General features: G+C 41.5%; 1 long non-coding RNA gene across 1 annotated transcript; it reads left to right on the top strand.

The window, feature by feature from the left end:
* Positions 1–1,165: 1,165 nt before the first annotated feature.
* Positions 1,166–6,790, top strand: LOC120881161. Its single transcript, XR_005725233.1, has 3 exons — positions 1,166–2,422; positions 4,812–4,948; positions 5,653–6,790. It is a non-coding gene; the product is annotated as an uncharacterized LOC120881161 (long non-coding RNA).
* Positions 6,791–13,580: the final 6,790 nt, after the last annotated feature.

Raw genomic sequence — 13,580 nt, forward strand, 5'->3', positions numbered from 1 at the left:
TTCCAGGCTCTAGAGCACAGGTATGGTAGTTTTGGCACACGAGGTTAGTTGCTTTGAGGTCTGTGGGATCTTCCCGGACCAGGGATCGAACACATATCTGCAGCAGGTGGAGTCTCCACCACTGATCCACCAGGGAAGTCCCAAAATGTCTCTTTAGGTTCACGCTGAGGTCTGTCTCTCTCTTACCCTGGACACAAAGGAGGCTTTTGTCGTTTGGTTCCAGAAGTTGCTGTTTCACACCAAAGGGCAGGGGCAAGTGCTGGGTTGAATCGGTATTTATGTTAATTTATTGGTATTTATCGGTATTTATATTAATTGGTATTTTCAGCTCCTCACCTCTCACTCAACAGTTCAGATCTCCTGTGTTCCCTTTCAAACTTCCGATGAAGGCAACTGGGTGAAGCTTTGGGGAAAAAGAAAAATCAAAACCCAGTATAGAACTTTTTCTGGACCTGTTCCCTTTCAACACTCCTTGGAGATGTCAGCGAAAGTTCTCTGGAGCACATCATTCCATAAACATGGGCATCTCCAAGGGATGAAGATTCTGTTGCTCCATTCTGTGAAAGGCGGTTGGCTAAGAAAATTGTGACGTTTTCCAGGTACAGATGACAATCGCTCTGCGGAAAGCATTGTTCTGAGTCTTTTGGGGATATGCTTTTATTGGCCTTCATAACCTACTGCTGCTGCCGCTAAGTCGCTTCAGTCGTGTCCGACTCTGTGCGACCCCATAGATAGCTGCCCACCAGGCTCCCTCATCCCTGGGATTCTTCAGGCAAGAACACTGGAGTGGGTTGCCATTTCCTTCTCCAATCATAACCTACTGCTTGTAGCTAAATGGGACTGAGAAGGCCACATTTGTTGGGAAGGAAAAGTCTCGTGTCTGTGGGTTTTAGGGAACAATCTGCATCACCGTAATCTTAACACATAATTCAAACTGCCTGGAGAGATGAGCTCTTTGCCTAACACCCAGCAGGACAGATCGCACTCAGGAAGGTCACCCAAGATGCTCGCTGTTTGTGCATGAAAATGCGTCAGTCTGTCTTTTCCATTTTGCCATTTCCCGTTTTCTTTGAGCACCGGAGTTTGTTTATTCGATTGTTTTATATTTGGGCAGCTGGGGACTGAGATATTTCTTTTCTGTTTGTTTCTCCAACTCTTTTTACAGTTTAACAAGTCAAATACAAAACTCAGGGGACTTCATAAGCCTCACGATGGAGCTCTGAATAGCATCCCATTATTGATTGGAAATACTGCATTGGAATGCCGCGGAAGAGCCCCAAACCAAAACTTTTCAGATGCCTGAAGCTGTGAGCTTTCCAATTAGGCTGAAAGTTTCCCTTGATAACCAGTAGTGCTGAAGCTTTTAATATTGTTTTGGCCTATCAGTTCTTAGCACGATTTTCTAGTTATGAAGGCCAGCGGATCACTCGGTGTCAGCGAGATAGCTCATCCATCCCACTTGCATGCTTTCTGATCAAATATGCTATCTGAAAAAAAAAGGAATCTTCGGCTTCACGTAAACCGATCGTAATTGGGAGCAGTTCGTCTTTCCCTTCTTCAATGCTATCTCCTCCTGTGCAGCCTATTTTGCATCCAGAGATACATTTGAAAGTCGAAATCCCTTCAAGCTAAATATTCTAAACTGACAGAAGAATTTCTAGTGGCACACCAGCCTGGAGCCATGTTTTTATGAGGACATCACTTTCTATTTCTAAGCTTCAGTGTGCACTCTTGCTTCCTTATTGCTGGGAGCCATGCCACATCAACTTGCCTCCTTCTCAGCTTTTAATGTTTTTTTAATGGAGTCCAGTTTTCCGCCTAAGTTATGGCTAGCCTTCTGACAAACCATCAGACACCTAAGCAACCAGAATGGAGGTGTCCAGATGTGACATGGTGGGGTAAACTTGCATGCTATTGAATAAAACCATATTCTAAGAATTCCTTTATACCTGGCCTCTGAATGTGCCATGAAGGCTAAAAGGGGCTTAAGAAAAACATTTTAAAAATTAATATGTGACCTGAAGTCTTTTCTTGTAAGCCACTAGCAAAGGCAATCATTTCTCAATCTGACTGGCGTGGTGAGTGTGTTGCCTGAACAGTGAAATAGCAGCACAGCTGATTTTTTTTTTTTTTCTCAAGTTTAAAATTGCTCGCAGAGCTCTGAGGTTAGTTATCTAATGAAATAAAAGCAAGCGTGCTTTGCATGTGCCTGGTCATTTAGAAGAACTTAAATAATTGTAAAGTACAAAATGATAAATCATTGCAGATGCAGATTCATCAAGGACAGTGGTATTTCTGTGATAAAGGAAGACGTCTATGTTCTTGAAAGTCAGCAATCTATACAACTTGGAAGACATCTGCAGAACGTTTGGTAATTAAATATGCCCTCAACTGAGAAATAATGCCTGGAGTTGTCCTGCTGGTAAGTAAAAGATGTGCCTTTATGCCTGGGTTTTACAATTTCTGCTTGGAATCATGTAGGTGTTCGGCTTGTGAGGGTACACAATCTGCAGAATAATATGAGTAAGTGTTCTGAAAGAGACAGAATTCATCTTATTTTTTTAGATTCACAACAGCTGAGTCTTTCTTGGGATTCAGATTTCAGCTCAATGTTTTCCCCTCCCCCAGGAAAACTTCCGATCCTTGTGAGCCCACTCTGTGTCATCATCTTCCTTTATATTTATTGTTGTTTGAAATGATTGACTTCATTTGTTGGCTGGTTTGTTGATGCCTCTGCCTGGTAGAAAATCAACTCATTGAGAGTGGGATGTTGTTAACCGTCTCCTTTACCACTTTACCCTAGCTCCTAGAAACAGTGACTGGTACATTGTAGGTTTTCAATAAATAATGAATGAATGCATGTATGAAAGCAGAATTCTGACTACAATATAACTCCAAAAAGAGTTATAGAACATTGGATGGCTCATGAGCTGGGTGCAAGATATGACCGTTTATGACATCTGAAATGTAGTCTAATGAGGTCAGGAATTTTCTTTTTTCCGTTTTTTTTTTTTTTCCCCCACACCACATGGCTTGCAGAATCTTAGTTCTCAGACTAGGGGCTGAACCTGGGTCACTACAGTGAAAGCGCTGAGTCCTAACCACTGGACTACCAGGGAATTCTTAGGAATTTTCTTTATACTGGAAAAAAAATTCCTACAGCATCAGGCATGGCATCTGATACTTTAAGCAATTGGAGGTGGGTTAATGCAGAGGTGTTGGGGAGATGAGCTGGTATTACATTCACTCCAGGGCTGTTATAGGGAATGTGCAGGGAGGGGGTTCTCTGAGTGCCCACTGACTGGGTGTCCCAGGAATAAGACCTACAATACCAAATTACCATGATTGACAGGGACCATCCTTTCCAGTGTCAGAATTCCTTGAACAAAGTTTGAAACTCCTTGAACAAAGTATTTTTCCTTGGACAAAGGATAGGAAAGTATTTTAGCAATTGATTAATATTTTGGGTACTTTCTGTTAATACATCTTGCAGTCTTTTAAATTGGTAAAAACTGTTGTTGCCGGAAAAGCAGTTTGGCTGATGGAGTCTGATGTTCATTAGAAAGATTAGTAATTTAAAGAAAAGTACTTCTTTGAATTTGATGTATTTTCAGGAAGGGGCCTAGTTTGATGTTGCCCAGCTTAACTTTTCATACAAATTGCCCTTGAGGAGTGTTTTTTAATCTGATGCATTTTTATCCCTATCTTCTGAAGTGGCATTAAAAAAAAAAAAAAAAAAACAGGAGGCTAGAGTAACATGGAAAGCAGCTTTTATTCACTCCAAGGACAACTAACGCACATACAACCAAGGGCAGAATTAGTCTCTAGGTGCATATATTAGCCTAAGGGTGTCATGGGTGTCTGTGTCTTGCTCAGGAAACTCTTTAAAAAATAATTACCTTGTGATTAGTATCTGATGCCAGTGGTATATTTTCACTTGAAAAGTCTGAGGTCTTTATTTCCTTGAGACAATGAATGAACTTCTTTTCACCTTGTTCTTGGCTGTGTTTCTTCCTTGATCTTCATATAGACACATACGCCTTCCTGGTGGCTTTCCTGGTGGCTCAGATGTAAAGAATCTGCCTGCAATGTAGGAGACCTGGGTTCAACCCCCGGGTCAGGCAGATCTCCTGGAGAAGGAAATGGCTACCTATTCCAGTATTCCTGGAGCTTTCCTGGTGGCTCAGACTGTAAAGAATCTGCAATACAGGAAACACAGGTTCAATCCTTCGGTCAGGAAGATCCCTTGGAGAAGGGAATGGCTACCCACTCCAGTATTCTTGCCTGGAGAGTTCCATGGACAGAGAAGCTGATGGAGTATAGTCCATGGGGTCTCAAAAAATAACACACAACTAAGCAATTTACACTTTCACTTTCACACACCAAGGCACTCTTGCTGGCTTGCTGCCCCCTGCCAATGGTAGATTTCCCAGTAACTGTTTCTCTTCATACTATAATTCCAGTCTGGTTAAATCACAAATACTTATTATGCATTTTTTTATATTTAAGATATATATATATATATATAGTCTACCAGGTGGTATATAACAGAAAAACAGAATTATCATTTTCTTATGGATTCTATCGAATGCTTCTGTTGGGTCCAGCTACCAGCGGAAGCCATCAGAAGGATGAGTTTACAAGTTTGACTAAATGTGGGAAACAGAGACACAATAGTGCTTGCTCTTCCCGGTTAAAACTCATTGATCAAGTTTTGTTCATGTTCAAAGACTCTTCAAAAATGAGTTTGGGGGCAATTTAGGGTCCAGCTTTTAGTCACCAACCACTGCTTGACTCTTTCATCACTTCAGGGCTTTCAAGAGGACAGTGGATGGTATGTGGATGATGGGCAATGACTGGATTGTGAACCACGTATGGAAAAGCCACAACCCATGGCTTTGATGTCAAGAAGCCACAGCTCACCAGTCCAATTATGTCAGCATGATGGGTGAGGAATTGTCAGGCTATTGTTATTGGCTTTTCAAAAATAAGGAGCTAGTAATGAGGGTTTCCTGGTGGCTCAGTGGTAAAGAATCTGCCAGCCAATGCAGGAGACAGGTCCAGATCCCTGGTCTGGCTGTGCTCTAGAGCCCCTGAGCCGTGCCCTGGAGGCCGTGCTCTGAAACAAGAGAAGCCACTGCAATGAGAAGCCCGCCCACCACAACTAGAGAGTAGCCCCTGCTCTCTGCAACTAGAGAAAAGCCCTCTCAGTGATGAAGACCCAGCACAGCCAAAAACAAATAAACAATTATTTTTTTAAAAGGAGCTAATGAACTCTTCTTCTAGGGAGGGATGTGAACGGGCTCTTTTGGGAAAAAAAAAAATCTAATGTAAGTGCCCCACTGTTGGACTTATATGAAGTATTTTGCACTTAAAAAATGTGTTTTTTTGGTCACACAGTGTGTGGGATCATAGTTCCCTGACCAGGGATCAGACCTGCACCCCTTGCACTGGAAGCGTGGAGTCTCAACCACTGGACCACAAAGGAAGTCCTCTTATTTGAAGTATTTTGTTCATGTTTTCTAAAATAGAGATGTGCAGGAAGAAAGGGCATGTCTGTGAAGATGATGAGACCATTAGTTGGGGTTCTTGGAGGATAGGGTATGGCCTTCTAGAATTTCTCATTAAAGTGTTTCATTATGTTTTTTCCAGAAAAAAAGGATGAGAGAAGAAGAACCTGGAACAAGGGAGAAGGGAGGAAGAAGGCTGGAGATCAGGAACATGGCCAACCTGGGTTCTCATTTGTAACTAGGGAATAAAGGCTTGCCTTCAGAAGCTTGCATGTCATATTTAACTGGTGCCTTCCTATAACATCTTGACTTAATAAAGAGACTAGCAAAAGGAAAAGAGAAGAAAAATGAAAGACAAAAATCCGCAGCAGGACAATAAAAAGTTTCCTCTTCACACCCACCGCCGTGGGGGTTTTTCCTTTGTGCCTCATGGCTTATCCCACTGAAACGCATCAATTTTTGCAGTTATGCTAGAAATGCCCGAGAAACATTTGAAGCTTCCCAGCCACCCCTTGGGGGTGAGAACGTTTCACAATGTGTCTCCAGGGAAGGCTAGGGGGCCAGGTTTGGATAGAGAGGAGGCTTTCTCCCCTTCACAGGGGAACAAAGGACAGAACCTCAGAGTTCTTGACCCAATGTGTGACCTCGGGCCCAAGGCAAAACATTTTATCTCTGGGTCCTAGTGACATAAGCTCTCTGAGCTCTGTGATTGTGCTCTAGGATGTGACCAAAAACCTTTGATGGAATTACTGCCTCCTCTTTCTGTCTGCCCGGCCACTTAGTATTCTGTATATTTTCGAGAGCTGTGGGAAACTTTCATAACCAAAGCCTAAGCCAGGCGAAAACTTGTTCTATTTGGAATTTGTAATGAAGTCAAAACATGGCCTGGATTTTCTGAAAGGCTCCTTTGGCTGCCTGCGACAGCCCCAGGGCACAATCAGACAGGGATGGAGCAGGCCTGGGAGCAGATTTCGTTACCAAGAATAGGACACAACAATATTTGCCTCCAAAACACCACGGCTGCTATTTACCTTCTCAGCTGGAAGAAGTGAGAGATAAATGCAGATTTCTTATAAGGCGCAAATACCAATTCTTTCATTTCTAATTTGGGGGATTTCCCCCCCCCCCACGAGCTCCCTCTAAACAAAAGGTTAGGGAGAGTTTTTAGCATATTTGATTTCCTGACCTAAGGGAAGAAATTCTTTATTTCAGAACTTTTGACCCCCAAAGAGCTCTTACTTTTGCTTGAAAGCCTGAATAAAAATGGTTAGACGTGTAAAGCGATTGTGGGTTTTGCGAGTGCTTTCTTTTGTGCACTGTGCTTGTTGGGCTGTTGGTCTGCAGGGAAATACTATGAGAAAAACAAGTTTTCTCCTGGTTTGGATGGAAAACTTTGCCTACTTTTCAGAAGCTCTCGCAAATTATTTACTGGCTTAAACCTGATTCCTCCAGAGGAGCCTCGGTCCCTCACAAAAGTGCTAAGTGGTAAGATGTAGTTCCTAATTTTTATTTAAGTCAAAGGTTAATAGTATGAGGGGGTTTGGTCCTTCATTGTTTCAAGTTAATATTTATTTTTTTCACTGTCATTTAAAGACTTTCCTACGGCCCTCATTTCACTGCTGAAAGCAGAGTAAGAGAACTCAGATTTCATGCCCTCAGGCTTGAATAAAGGAATAAAAACAGCACAACATTTGCATCTATTTAACAATCTCAGTTCTAAGAGCCCCCTCACAGGGAGAGGAGGGGAAAACCGTATCTCTAGGTGAAATGAGGCTCTTCAGAGATCTTTGCCGAAAACACAATTCAGAGAAAGATAATCATTGTCAGAAATGACCTAGGAATTCAAGGCCTTATGATTGAAAACACAAAGCTAAGAAAGGTGCATTCTCCTGCCTCCCTGCCTGCCCAGATATCAGTGAACATCAGCTAAAGGTGGCTGAAGAACCAATTTCATGCATCTACTGTACGAGGAAATGAACTGAGCCAAGGGCAAAAATAAAATTATACAAATGTTATTATAGACTAGCCTGCTTCTGTCCTAGTTTAATTCAAATTTTAGTGCTGCAGGCTTGGCTTCAGGCAGTAGCCTTCCTGAATAAATCAACATTTGCTTACATCTAAATTATTAGGGGAGCATGTGACTTTGTTTATTGTATAAATTATACGCAAGGTTAAAGCATTAACTGTTCAACTCATTTTGTTCAGTCACCTCACCAGTTCTCCCCCCTACCCCACCCCCCCAGTCAGCTGTCCCCCAAATAGGAAAGAAAAATCTGAAATTCCTAAGTTTTTTTCAGACGAACCCAATAACAGAGCTGCAAAGCCTTGTGAACCTGAGGTTGTGGGCAGGGGCCTGAAGGTAAGATGGAAGACAGTCTCTTTGTTTTTTTTTTTGTTTTTTTTTTTACTTTTTATTTTGTATTGGAGTATAACCAATTAGCAATGTTGTGATAGTTTCAGGTGAACAGAGCAGGGACTCAGCCATACATACACATGTATCCATTCTCCCCCAAACCCCCCTCCCATCCATATTGCCTCATAACATTGAGCAGAGTTCCATGTGCTATATGGTAGGTCCTTGTTGGTGATCCATTTTAAATATAGTGGGAGATGGTATTAATGTTTAGACAAAAAGGAAAAAGGAGCCCAAGAAATTGTTCACAAGAGTCCTTATGGGGTGTCTGCACACTGTGAAATGGTGATCTGGTAAATAATCAGTTAAGTTGATTAAGGCAGCCAACCAAATGGGATAATTTAATATAAAACTAAAGAAAGCCTTTTGGCTAGGGTTTCAGTAGACAAGGAATTTCAAGTTATATGGCAATATTGGTCCCAAACATTTTTATTGCCTTTATTAGGAAAAAAAAGTTTAAACATAGACCCTTTGGAAAATGCATTTAAGAACAATGGAAGTTTTTTTTGGGGGGGGAGGGGAGGATTGTGGTTTTTTATTTTTCTTTTTTTTTGTCTCTGCACATCACTGTGAATGCCTTCCTGAAAGCTCATTCATACATGTTTGGGAAATAAGGATAGAGCTTAATAATTAGACAATTTGACTTTCTAAGTATTTAGACAAACCAGATTTCAGATGTGTTCTGCTTTGAGAACATTCAATCTAAATGAATATCAAGGGTTCAGAACAGACAAATTAGAGGCAATTTTTGCTTTACAGAAGGTTCTTCTTTGTGTTACGATCATCCATAGTAGGCATCTTGTGAATTTTGACCATTTCTGCAGTGATAAATTTATTTACAAAAATTGTAAATTGAATTCAATTGAAAAGATTAAATTTAGTCTTTTCCAAGAATGTGTGTGTTTCTTTCTCAAAACTCCTTCTAGAAACACTGCAGGTCAGAAGATTTTAATATAGAAAGATCTTTTTCAATAAATGATTTGAATGAATGGGGTGTTCAAGAGGAGAATCAATTTCACATTCAGCCAACTCCCCGTTCTTTCTGTTTGCATCTTAAATGGGGCTTTGAGATCTTGGACTGTGGTTTTCCAAATATGGTCAGTGGGCCATCATCCACATCCATAGAATCACCCAGCCATGGAGCCCAAGAATCTGTTGCAGGAAGGCCCCTACCAGGACATGAAACTGGGCTCATGTCTAACATCAGAAATAAATTGTCTGAGGATACACAAATGCTGACAAAACAAGAGATTTTATTGGGAAAGGGCACCAGGTGGAGAGCAGTAGGGTAAGGGAACCCAGGAGAACTGCTCTGCTACTTGGCTCGCAGTCTCAGGTTTTATGGTGATGGGATTAGTTTCCAGGTTGTCTTTAGCCAATCATTCTGACTCAGAGTCCTTCCTGGTGGTGCACGCCTTGTTCAGCCAAGATGGATGCCAGAGAGAAGGATTCTGGGAGGTGGTCGGATATGTGATGTCTCCTTTTCACCTTTCCTGAACTCTTCTGGTTGGTGGTGGCTTATTAGTTCCATGTTCCTTACCAGGACCTCCTGTCGTAAAACAGCTGATGAAAATGGCTACTAAAGGGCCTGGCCAGGATGGGCGGTTTCAGTGAGTGCTTCTCCTAACAAATCTACTGTGTAATAAATGTCCACATGATTGGGATGCACATCAACTAACATTTGAGAACTTTTTTCCTGGGTCTAATGTGGAAGCCAACCATATTGTTCTGTCTACACTTTTACTTCACATGCTTTCATCATCGACATTTCATGGTGCCCTGGAGCTCAGTCCAAATTAAAGCACGCTCCCAGTCATAAGACCTCCTAGTCCCTGCCCTGCTTTGCTTGGTCAAGGGCATCTTTGGAGCATACTTATTCACTCCATGGTAAATTCTGATTGGTGTTGAGACAGCAAGCCTATGAAAAATTACCACACCTAACTATAGTTCTATTTGAAATAATTTATTAGGTGTAAAACTAAATTGTTTTCCACTCAATTGGTATTTTTTTTAAATTGCTTTGAAAGTGAAAGTTAGTCACACAGTCTCGTCCGACTCTCTGAGTCCCACGAATTGTAGCCTGCCCCGCTCCTCTGTCCATGGAATTCTCCAGGCAAGAGTACTGGAGTGGGTTGCCATTTCCTTCTCCGGGGGATCTTCCCGACCCAGGGACTGAATTGGGGTCTCCTGCATTACAGGCAGGTTCTTTACCAACTGAACCACTAGGGAAGCCCCAAACATTAAAAAAAAAATTTAATACAATTTTAAAAAGTTGTACTCCATTATTGGCTATATCCCCCATTTTGTACAATACATCTGTGTAGCCTATCTTACATCCAACAGTTTGTACCTCTTACTCTCCCACGCCTACGTTACCCCTCCTGCCTCTCTACTTTGTTCTCTGTATTTGCGAGTCTGCTGAATAAATAGCTTTTTAATAGCATCATGTCAGAGTGGAGAAAGCAGAGACTTTGGAATCAGGCAACTCTGGCTTCAAATCAGTTTCATGGCTCACCCTCATAGTATGTTTGGCAAAACTTGAATGTCTCTGAACTCTTTCTTTGCTTGCGATGTGGGAATCTTAGATTGTAAACAGTCTGGGTTGGAGAGAAAAATGAACAATATGCAAGAAATGCTTGGGGTAGATAATAGTAATATTCACCATTTACAAATAGCTGTTGATTTCACAAAAGGTAGACATGAAAAGGAGAAGCAGTGGAGAGATGGGATGAGGCTGCTGACGAAGTACCAGGGAATTCCTGGGGTGCACAGGAAACTGCTGAAAACTACTCACTTCCTGCTCAAACCTGGGCCCTATAAAGTCCCAGAGTTCCTTCGGGATGAAGACAAAGAAAGAATGCATAGCCATTCCAGATGACTGCCACAGCTAGTACTGTCCCAGAGAATGTGCTAGAAGACAGCAAACTTACCTAGAAAGTCACGTGATGAAAATTTTGTAGACAAAATGAGAACTTAGGGCCACTGAAGACAGAGGGGCTGATAATTCTCCCATATTTAGTGTAAAGTCTCCATAAAAGAGATGTAACAGAATAGGATACAGAAAAGACTCAGCAGGTGTAATAGACTTTGAAGGATGAAGTCAGAATAGAATACAGGGAAAGCTGAAAATAACTTAGTTTAGGGTTTCACTAATTCTCTTATCGAGCACCACTGAATACCAGTAACAATAATGGTGATGACAACTTTCTAGTGGCCCAATCTGGCAGACCAGGTAATAAGCATGCTCACAAAATAGTATCTTTATTGCTGCTTAGAGATGTTATATTATATATTTTTAAGTGTGTTATATCATTTAACATCATATGCCTGTGAAGTTGGTTTTATGTTTAGCCTCATGGCCTTAGGAATATCTTGAAAGAAGTAACAAGTGTTAGTCTCTCAGCATTGTCTGACTCTGTGCAATGCCATGGACTGTAGCCTGACAGGCTCTTCTGCCATGGAATTCTCCAGGCAAGAATACTGGAGTGGGTAGCCATTCCCTTCCCCAGGGGATCTTCCTGACCCAGGGATTGAACCCAGGTCTCCCGCACTGCAGGCAGATTCTTTATATCTTGACACATGGACAACATCAGTTGAATGCTTCATTGTGTGTGAAGTGAGTTTCCACAACAGAGATTTGTTGTTTGCCCAGTATCCACTTTTTTAAAAAATTTATATTTATTTATTTATTTGACAGTGCCAGGTCTTAGTTGCAGCATGTGAAATCTAGTCTCCTGACTAGGGATAGAAACTAGGCCCCTACATTGGGAGTTTGGAGTCTTAGCCACTGGACTACAGGGACATCCCTCCACCTACTATTTTTATGGCAAAATGATGTCCCAAATTCCCTTTGGGAAACCACCATTCTCAGGTCACATATTTTTGTTGTTCAGTCACTAAGTTGTGTCCTACTCTTTGTGACCTCATGGACTGCAGCAGCATGCCAGGCCTCCCTGTCCTTCACTATCTTCCAGAGTTTGCTCAAACTCATTTCCATTGAGTTGGTGACACCATCCAACCATCTCATCCTCTATTGTCCCTTTCTCCTCCTGCCTTCAATCTTTTCCAGCATCAGGGTCTCTTCCAATGAGTCAGTTCTTAGCATTAGGTGGCCAAAGTATTGAAGCTCAGCTTTAGCACCAGTCCTTCCAATGAATATTCAGGATTGATTGCCTTTAGGATTAACTTGTTTGATCTCCTTTCAGTCCAAGGGACCCTCAAGAGTCTTCTCCAGCACCACAGAGCATCAACTCTTTGGCGCTCAGACTTCTTTATGGTCCAACTCTCAAATCTTTACACACTTTTAAAAGGTGTCAAATCTACCCCTAGCAGCAGAAATGAGTGTTGATTGGTCTAAAGAGATCCACCTGCTCCTTTCTGCTTGGTTATACCGATTGGTTCAGCCATTGTCTGTGTGACCCAGTCACAGCAATGCACAGTGAGACTGCTGTTCTTTTCCAAGGGACTTGAACCTGGAAACATCTGGCCTGGTGCTATTGCTGCTACCTTGCTATCACCTGCAGATCAAGAATTAGTCCAGGGAAATGGAAGAATGCAGAGTCCAGTTGAGAGATGGGCAAAAATGAGTCTTGATGACCTCAGTGGAGCCTAAAGCAAAACATTCTGGAAGAGGGTCCCATTCTGGACTTCTTAAGTGAGCCTATAAATTCCCTTATCACTTAAGCCAGTTTTCATGGAGTGTTTTTTCATGTTCAACAGAAAAGCATCCTAATGAGGCAAGGATCTCTATCTACCCTGCTATGCCAGGGGAATTATAGACAGAACTTGTCCATTAAGAGGTTTTTATGCAAAACAAGGACAAAAATAGAAAACTGGCACATAATGGGCCATTTTATACTTTGAGAAAATTTAAAGACTCTCTCTCCAACGAGCACATTCTGGAGAAGTTGCTAGTCACCTAGTCTGATATTTGTTCTTGCCACTTAAAATCCTGACTGTAGCTGGCACATGACCAATTTTTTTAAGAGAGACTTTGTGAGATGCCTTTGGGATTCAGTGTGGCTATGTTCCGGCCAATGGGGCTAAGTTCCGGCCAATGGGTTTTAATTTCAGCAGCTCCTCCAGGTAATTTTCTTAAAAGATAACTGGCAAGTATCCTCTGCCTTTCTTTCTTCTATATTCATCCTACTGCCTGGAATGTGATGTGATAGCTGGAACTCTACCATCTTTGTACCATGAGGTCAGGGCTCAAGTAGCAGAGCTATGAGCTGAAAAGAGCCTGAGTCCCTAACACCTTCAGGAAGCAAGTTATTTTACAGAACTCATTAGCCTACACCTGAATTTTTATTTGAGAAAGAAGTAAACCTGTTTTATTTGAGTTACCATTAGTGTCAAGCCTACTCTTAACTATTAGTCCCTGATGGTAGTTCTAAGAATGTGTTTTATAATAAAGTAAATTATCTTTTCAATCTCTTTTTTATTATCCATGAAACTGAAAATGAGTACAGTCAAGGTATGAAAAGTTCACAAGATGTTGGTATAGTCTTTCAGTACAGATTATGTAAATAATTATAATAATATTTAGGTTAAGTTCAATGTAAGCCAAAAGGGTTCAATTCTTCCTACCTGCCCAGTGCTATGCTAGGCTAATGGGATTTGTCAATGACAAAGTTGTGAATGTAACACACACATTTAAT

Source organism: Oryx dammah, unplaced genomic scaffold (genome assembly GCF_014754425.2).
Source record: "Oryx dammah isolate SB20612 unplaced genomic scaffold, SCBI_Odam_1.1 HiC_scaffold_22, whole genome shotgun sequence".
NCBI classification, from domain to species: domain Eukaryota; kingdom Metazoa; phylum Chordata; class Mammalia; order Artiodactyla; family Bovidae; genus Oryx; species Oryx dammah.